We start from the raw sequence: 9,238 nt of genomic DNA, 5'->3' as shown, positions 1-9,238 counted from the left end.
GTCCTCCCCCCACTAGGTGGTGCTGCTGTCTGGTTATATAGCTGTTAGTATATATACTACTAGGTTAATATAACAGGTTAATCTGTCCTCCTCCCACTAGGTGGTGCTGCTGTCTGGTTATATAGCTGTTAGTATATATACTACTAGGTTAATATAACAGGTTAATCTGTCCTCCCCCCACTAGGTGGTGCTGCTGTCTGGTTATATAGCTGTTAGTATATATACTACTAGGTTAATATAACAGGTTAATCTGTCCTCCTCCCACTAGGTGCTGCTGCTGTCTGGTTATATAGCTGTTAGTATATATACTACTAGATTAATATAGCAGGTTAATCTGTCCTCCCCCCACTAGGTGGTGCTGCTGTCTGGTTATATAGCTGTTAGTATATATACTACTAGGTTAATATAACAGGTTAATCTGTCCTCCCCCCACTAGGTGGTGCTGCTGTCTGGTTATATAGCTGTTAGTATATATACTACTAGGTTAATATAGCAGGTTAATCTGTCCTCCTCCCACTAGGTGGTGCTGCTGTCTGGTTATATAGCTGTTAGTATATATACTACTAGGTTAATATAACAGGTTAATCTGTCCTCCTCCCACTAGGTGGTGCTGCTGTCTGGTTATATAGCTGTTAGTATATATACTACTAGGTTAATATAACAGGTTAATCTGTCCTCCTCCCACTAGGTGGTGCTGCTGTCAGGTTATATAGCTGTTAGTATATATACTACTAGGTTAATATAACAGGTTAATCTGTCCTCCTCCCACTAGGTGGTGCTGCTGTCTGGTTATATAGCTGTTAGTATATATACTACTAGGTTAATATAACAGGTTAATCTGTCCTCCTCCCACTAGGTGGTGCTGCTGTCTGGTCCTCCAGGTTTAGGGAAGACCACTCTGGCCCACATCATCGCTAAGCATGCTGGGTACAACGTGGTGGAGATTAACGCCAGGTGGGTTTAAGGACTTCAAGTTGATGCTCTGGTTTCCCATAGCAACTAAGTGGTTGTTGATGCTGTGGTTTCCCATAGCAACTAAGGGGTTGTTGACGCTGTGGTTTCCCATAGTAACTAAGGTGTTGTTGATGCTGTGGTTTCCCATAGTAACTAAGGTGTTGTTGATGCTGTGGTTTCCCATAGTAACTAAGGGGTTGTTGACGCTGTGGTTTCCCATAGTAACTAAGGGGTTGTTGAAGCTGTGGTTTCCCATAGTAACTAAGGGGTTGTTGACGCTGTGGTTTCCCATAGTAACTAAGGGGTTGTTGACGCTGTGGTTTCCCATAGTAACTAAGGTGTTGTTGACGCCTGTGGTTTCCTGTCTGGTTATAGTAACTAAGGGTTGTTGACGCTGTGGTTTCCCATAGTAACTAAGGGGTTGTTGATGCTGTGGTTTCCCATAGTAACTAAGGTGTTGTTGATGCTGTGGTTTCCCATAGTAACTAAGGTGTTGTTGATGCTGTGTTTTCCCATAGTAACTAAGGGGTTGTTGACGCTGTGGTTTCCCATAGTAACTAAGGTGTTGTTGATGCTGTGGTTTCCCCATAGTAACTAAGGGGTTGTTGATGCTGTGGTATCCCATAGTAACTAAGGGGTTGTTGACGCTGTGGTTTCCCATAGTAACTAAGGGGTTGTTGATGCTGTGGTTTCCCATAGTAACTAAGGTGTTGTTGATGCTGTGGTTTCCCATAGTAACTAAGGTGTTGTTGATGCTGTGGTTTCCCATAGTAACTAAGGGGTTGTTGATGCTGTGGTATCCCATAATAACTAAGGGGTTGTTGATGCTGTGGTATCCCATAATAACCTAAGGGGTTGTTGACGCTGTGGTTTCCATAGTGATGACCGCAGTGCGGAGCTGTTCCAGAAGCGTATCGACACAGCGACCCAGATGAGGTCAGTGCTGGGAGCCAATGAGAAGCCTAACTGCCTCATCATCGACGAGATCGACGGAGCGCCCGCCGTAAGTCCCTCCCACCGCTCCGTCCCTGCCCTTCTATTGGACCACTCTCACCTAGCCTCATCTCAGAGTAATACCTCTCTCTCTCTCTCTGTGTGATTGGTCGGCAGGCTGCCATCAGCATCCTATTGGCCACTCTGAACAGGAAGGACAGCCAGGGGGCGGAGTCAGAGGCGGAGCCTCTAAAGAAGAAGAAGAAAAAAGAGTCGGTCCTCCTCCGACCAATCATCTGCATCTGTAACGACCTGTAAGAGACGGAAAGGGGGGGGGAGGGATTTATCTCTATCTGTGATCTGATTGGTTCTCTGTCCTGTCAGGTATGTTCCAGCCCTGAGGCCTCTGAGGCAGCAGGCATTTCTATTGGCCTTCCCCCAGACACAGCCTTCCCGCCTGGCACAGAGACTGGCTGAGGTAATCTTTGTTTTAATTTTCTTAGATCTCCAGGGGTCAAGGGTCATGAAGACTGACATGTCAGACCAGCCATGATGGGGGGTCATTATGTTAATGTCTGGGTTAGATCTCCAGGGGTCAGGGGTCATGAAGACTGACATGTCAGACCAGCCATGATGGGGGGTCATTGTGTTAATGTCTGGGTTAGATCTCCAGGGGTCAGGGGTCATGAAGACTGACATGTCAGACCAGCCATGATGGGGGGTCATTATGTTAATGTGTGGGTTAGATCTCCAGGGGTCAAGGGGTCATGAAGACTGACATGTCAGACCAGCCATGATGGGGGGTCATTATGTTAATGTGTGGGTTAGATCTCCAGGGGTCAAGGGGTCATGAAGACTGACATGTCAGACCGACCAGCCATGATGGGGGGTCATTATGTTAATGTCTGGGTTAGATCTCCAGGGGTCAGGGGTCATGAAGACTGACATGTCAGACCAGCCATGATGGGGGGGTCATTATGTTAATGTCTGGGTTAGATCTCCAGGGGCCAGGGTATGAAGGCTGACATGGGGACTCTGATGGCTCTCTGTGAGAAGACGGACAACGACATCAGATCCTGCATAAACACACTGCAGGTACATACACACACACACACACACACACACTGTGTTTCCAGATTATAAGAGCTACCATGTATTCCAACAATATCAAGGGTCCAAACACTGATCCCTGAGGAACACCTGTCTGTACACATTAACTCACAGTTGACGACTGGGATGGAAAATGACTGAGAATGAGAGCAGTGGCAATCCCACTCCTGATAGGCTACCTGCCACCCCTGTGTGTCTATGTATGTGGCAATATCGTCCTCTATCTGCCATATCTTCAATATCGTGACCTGGGTCCTAAGTCTGTGTATGGTGGATAGGCTTTCACGGCCATTCAAAATAATAGTACTTCCTGGATGAATTTTCCTCAGTTTTTCACCTGCCATATCAGTTCTGTTATACTCACAGACATTATTTTAACAGTTTTGGAAACTTTAGAGTGTTTTTAATCCAAATCTACTAATTATATGCATGTCCTAGCTTCTGGGCCTGAGTAGCAGGCAGTTTAAATTGGGCTTTAATTCACGCTTTTCATCCAAGATTCCGAATGCTGCCCCCTACCCTAGTGAAGTTAAGATGGAGAGAAGTCTGTCTGTTATAAACCACTATATATAGCTAACCTCTCTGGTCCCACCTTGATAACAGTAGTTAAGATGGGGGGGGGGGAGTCTGTTATAAACCACTATATATAGCTAACCTCTCTGGTCCCACCTTGATAAGTAGTTAAGATGGGGGTCTGTCTGTTATAAACCACTATATATAGCTAACCTCTCTGGTCCCACCTTGATAACAGTAGTTAAGATGGGGGGAGTCTGTTATAAACCACTATATATAGCTAACCTCTCTGGTCCCACCTTGATAACAGTAGTTAAGATGGGGGAGTCTGTTATAAACCACTATATATAGCTAACCTCTCTGGTCCCACCTTGATAACAGTAGTTAAGATGGGGGAGTCTGTTATAAACCACTATATATAGCTAACCTCTCTGGTCCCACCTTGATAACAGTAGTTAAGATGGGGGGAGTCTGTCTGTTATAAACCACTATATATAGCTAACCTCTCTGGTCCCACCTTGATAACAGTAGTTAAGATGGGGGGAGTCTGTCTGTTATAAACCACTATATATAGCTAACCTCTCTGGTCCCACCTTGATAACAGTAGTTAAGATGGGGGGGAGTCTGTTATAAACCACTATATATAGCTAACCTCTCTGGTCCCACCTTGATAACAGTAGTTAAGATGGGGGAGTCTGTTATAAACCACTATATATAGCTAACCTCTCTGGTCCCACCTTGATAACAGTAGTTAAGATGGGGGGTCTGTCTGTTATAAACCACTATATATAGCTAACCTCTCTGGTCCCACCTTGATAACAGTAGTTAAGATGGGGGTCTGTCTGTTATAAACCACTATATATAGCTAACCTCTCTGGTCCCACCTTGATAACAGTAGTTAAGATGGGGGTCTGTCTGTTATAAACCACTATATATAGCTAACCTCTCTGGTCCCACCTTGATAACAGTAGTTAAGATGGGGGAGTCTGTTATATACCACTATATATAGCTAACCTCTCTGGTCCCACCTTGATAACAGTAGTTAAGATGGGGGAGTCTGTTATATACCACTATATATAGCTAACCTCTCTGGTCCCACCTTGATAACAGTAGTTAAGATGGGGGAGTCTGTTATAAACCACTATATATAGCTAACCTCTCTGGTCCCACCTTGATAACAGTAGTTAAGATGGGGGGGTCTGTTATAAACCACTAAATAGCTAACCTCTAAAACCTTGAAAACAGTAGTTAAGATGGGGGGAGTCTGTCTTTATAAACCACTATTATATAGCTAACCTTATTGGTCCCACCTTGATAACAGCCTCTTGAAATTGTTTATATAAAATTTCAAAACGATGAAATCCCTATTATTCATCTTTAAAACATATGCAACTATTAACTAATATCATACTATTATTCATAATTAATTACTCATCCCACGTATTATACTTATTATATACATCTACTTGAGGATTAATTATTATTATATTACATGTATCACTAGCCACTTTAATAACATGCAATGCACATTGTTTACATTATTCATCTTGTGTTTATATAACATGCATACCATCTACTGTACTCTATGCCATCGTACCATCCTCATGTAATATATCACTTAGCCATATTAACTATGCCACTTTGTTTAAGACATAGTTTTCCCATTGTTATATATTACTTGTTGGTTATCTACTGCATTGTCGGAACTTATGCACATACATGTATCACTAGCCACTTTAACATCTGCCAACCATTTGTTTACATACTCGAGATCCCATATGTAGACAGCTGGACGTGATACCATCTACTGTATCTTCCTCCACGGGTCGAGGTACCATCTGGACTCATTCACGGTCGAGGTATCAGCTGGACGTGTTAATATTCCTTATCCCTCCACTGTGTATAAGACAGCTGGAGTTTTAGAATTGTTAGTTAGTTCCTCCACGGTAGAAGCACAGGTTTCGCTAGACAGCTGGAACATCTGCTAACCATGTGTATGTGACCTCCAGATCGAGGTTAGAGACAGCTGGACGTGTTAATGTGTTGTAGTTCCTCCACGGTCGAGGTTAGAGACAGCTGGACGTGTTAATGTGTTGTAGTTCCTCCACGGTCGAGGTTAGAGACAGCTGGACGTGTTAATGTGTTGTAGTTCCTCCACGGGTCGAGGTTAGAGACAGCTGGACGTTCCTCCACGGTCGAGGTTAGAGACAGCTGGACGTGTTAATGTGTTGTAGTTCCTCCACGGTCGAGGTTAGAGACAGCTGCTGGACGTGTTAATGTGTTGTAGTTCCTCCACGGTCGAGGTTAGAGACAGCTGGACGTGTTAATGTGTTGTAGTTCCTCCACGGTCGAGGTTAGAGACAGCTGGACGTGTTAATGTGTTGTGTTTGTAGTTCCTCCACGGTCGAGGTTAGAGACAGCTGGACGTGTTAATGTGTTGTAGTTCCTCCACGGGTCGAGGTTAGAGACAGCTGGACGTGTTAATGTGTTGTAGTTCCTCCACGGTCGAGGTTAGAGACAGCTGGACGTGTTAATGTGTTGTAGTTCCTCCACGGTCGAGGTTAGAGACAGCTGGACGTGTTAATGTGTTGTAGTTCCTCCACGGTCGAGGTTAGAGACAGCTGGACGTGTTAATGTGTTGTAGTTCCTCCACGGGTCGAGGTTAGAGACAGCTGGACGTGTTAATGTGTTGTAGTTCCTCCACGGTCGAGGTTAGAGACAGCTGGACGTGTTAATGTGTTGTAGTTCCTCCACGGGTCGAGGTTAGAGACAGCTGGACGTGTTAATGTGTTGTAGTTCCTCCACGGTCGAGGTTAGAGTCAGCTGGACGTGTTAATGTGTTGTAGTTCCTCCACGGGTCGAGGTTAGAGACAGCTGGACGTGTTAATGTGTTGTAGTTCCTCCACGGTCGAGGTTAGAGACAGCTGGACGTGTTAATGTGTTGTGTTTGTAGTTCCTCCACGGTCGAGGTTAGAGACAGCTGGACGTGTTAATGTGTTGTAGTTCCTCCACGGTCGAGGTTAGAGACAGCTGGACGTGTTAATGTGTTGTAGTTCCTCCACGGTCGAGGTTAGAGACAGCTGGACGTGTTAATGTGTTGTAGTTCCTCCACGGGTCGACCATATTTGGTTAGAGACAGCTGGACGTGTTAATGTGTTGTAGTTCCTCCACGGTCGAGGTTAGAGACAGCTGGACGTGTTTCCTGCTTGACCATTAATGTGTTGTAGTTCCTCCACGGTCGAGGTTAGAGACAGCTGGACGTGTTAATGTGTTGTAGTTCCTCTTGACGGGTCGAGGTTAGAGACAGCTGGACGTGTTAATGTGTTTGACATATTTGGTGTCTGTGTCTTCCTGCTTGAGTTTCCTCCACGGTTCCTGAGGTTAGAGACAGCTGGACGTGTTAATGTGTTGTGTTTGTAGTTCCTCCACGGTCGAGGTTAGAGACAGCTGGACGTGTTAATGTGTTGTGTTTGTAGTTCATCCACGGTCGAGGAAGAGACAGCTGGACGTGTTAGGTGTTGTGTTTGCAGTCGGGTCCTCCATGGGATCGGTCAGAAGGACAGAATGGAAGGACTGTTCCACCGTTCTCTGGCAGGAGGTCTTCAGAACAGCCGGACATCAAACGGTATTATAACAAACATGCTATTGATAACAGCATAACTATTAACTGTTTGTCTTCCTGCTTTGACCATATTTGGTGTCTTCCTGCTTGACCATATTTGTGTGTCTCCCTGCTTGGGTGATATTAGGTGTCTTCACACACAGCTTGACCATATTTGGTGTCTTCCTAGTTGACCATATTTGGTGTCTTCCTGCTTGACCATATTAATGTGTCTTCCCTGGTTGACCATTTGGTCACACACACAGTCCCTAGGGTTGGGTGATATTACTATAGTCTTCCAGCTTGACCATATTTGTCACACACACAGTGTCTTCCTGGTTGACCATTGGGTGATTTGGTGTCTTCCTGGTTGACACATATCCCTAGGGTGTCTATTACCATAGTTTGGTGTCTTCCTGTTGACCCCTATATTTGGTGTCTTCCACAGCTTGACCATATTTGGTTGTCTTCCTGCTTGACCATATTTGGTGTCTTCCTGGGTTCGATATTACCATATTTGGTTTGTCTTCCTGGTTGACCATATTTGGTGTCTTCCGTGCTTGACCATCCATTTGGTGATCTTCCTGTCACAGGACCAGCATTTGGTGTCTTCCTGCTTTGACCATATTTGGTGTCTTCCAAGGACAGTGCTTGACCATATTTGGTATCTTCAAGGACTATACAGCTTGACCATATTTGGTGTCTTCCTGCTTGACCATATTTGGTGTCTTCCTGCTTGACCATATTTGGTGTCTTCCTGCTTGACCATATTTGGTGTCTTCCTGCTTGACCATATTTGGTGTCTTCCTGGACTTGACCATATTTGGTGTCTTCCTGGACAGTTTACCATATTTGGTGTCTTCCTGGTTTACCATATTTGGTGTCTTCCTGGTCGAGGACATATTTGTGTCTTCCTGGTCGGACCATATTTGGTGTCTTCCTGGTCGACCAGGACATTTGGTGTCTTCCTGGTTGACCATATTTGGTGTCTTCCTGCAGTTGACCATTCCAGCTTGACCAGGACAGTGTCTTCCTGCTTGACCATATTTGGTGTCTTCCTGCTTGACCATATTTGGTGTCTTCCTGGTTGACCATATTTGGTGTCTTCCTGGTCGACCATATTTGGTGTCTTCCTGGTTGACCATATTTGGTGTCTTCCTGGTTGACCATATTTGGTGTATAGGAAGCGTGTGGACGAGGAGCTGGAAGAGGGGCTTGGAGAAGGAGGCGGGGCCGAGAGACTACAGCACATCCTTCACCTGGCCTCTTCCACCGGAGAGCACGACAAACTCACACAGGTAACACACACACACACACACACTACACACACACTACACACACACACTACACACACACACACACACTACACACACACACTACACACACACACACAGTACACACACACACACAGTACACACACACACACACACACACACACACACACACTACACACATACTACACACACACACACACACAGTATACACAGTACACACACACAGTACACACACACACACACACACACACACACAGGTAACACACACATACACAGGACAGTATACACACACACACATACACATACATACACATACACACACACAGCACACACACACACCGCACACACACACACACACACACAGGACAGTATGCACACAGTCCCTAGGGTTGGGTGATATTACAGCAGTCACACACACAGTCCCTAGGGTTGGGTGATATTACTACAGTCACACACACAGTCCCAGCAGGGTTACAGGGTGATATTACTACAGTCACACACACAGTCCCTAGGGTTGGGTGATATTACTATAGTCACACACACAGTCAGCACTACTATAGTCACACAGCACAGTCCTAGGTTGGGTGATATTACTATAGTCACACACACAGTCCCAGGGTTGGGTGATATTACTATAGTCACACACACAGTCCCAGGGTTGGGTGATATTACTATAGTCACACACACACAGTCCCTAGGGTTGGGTGATATTACTATAGTCACACACACACAGTCCCTAGGGTTGGGTGATATTACTATAGTCACACACACAGTCCCTAGGGTTGGGTGATATTACTATAGTCACACACACAGTCCCTAGGGTTGGGTGATATTACTATAGTCACACACACAG

At 45.2% G+C, this 9,238-nt stretch overlaps 1 pseudogene; it reads left to right on the top strand.

Annotated features, from left to right (window-relative positions):
* LOC135570081 (chromosome transmission fidelity protein 18 homolog) overlaps positions 1-8,409 on the top strand; it is a 57,018-nt pseudogene extending 48,609 nt beyond the window's left edge.
* Positions 8,410-9,238: the final 829 nt, after the last annotated feature.

The sequence above is a fragment of the Oncorhynchus nerka genome, unplaced genomic scaffold (genome assembly GCF_034236695.1).
Source record: "Oncorhynchus nerka isolate Pitt River unplaced genomic scaffold, Oner_Uvic_2.0 unplaced_scaffold_1119, whole genome shotgun sequence".
Lineage (NCBI taxonomy): Eukaryota > Metazoa > Chordata > Actinopteri > Salmoniformes > Salmonidae > Oncorhynchus > Oncorhynchus nerka.
This window is presented reverse-complemented; position numbering and strand designations above follow the sequence as displayed.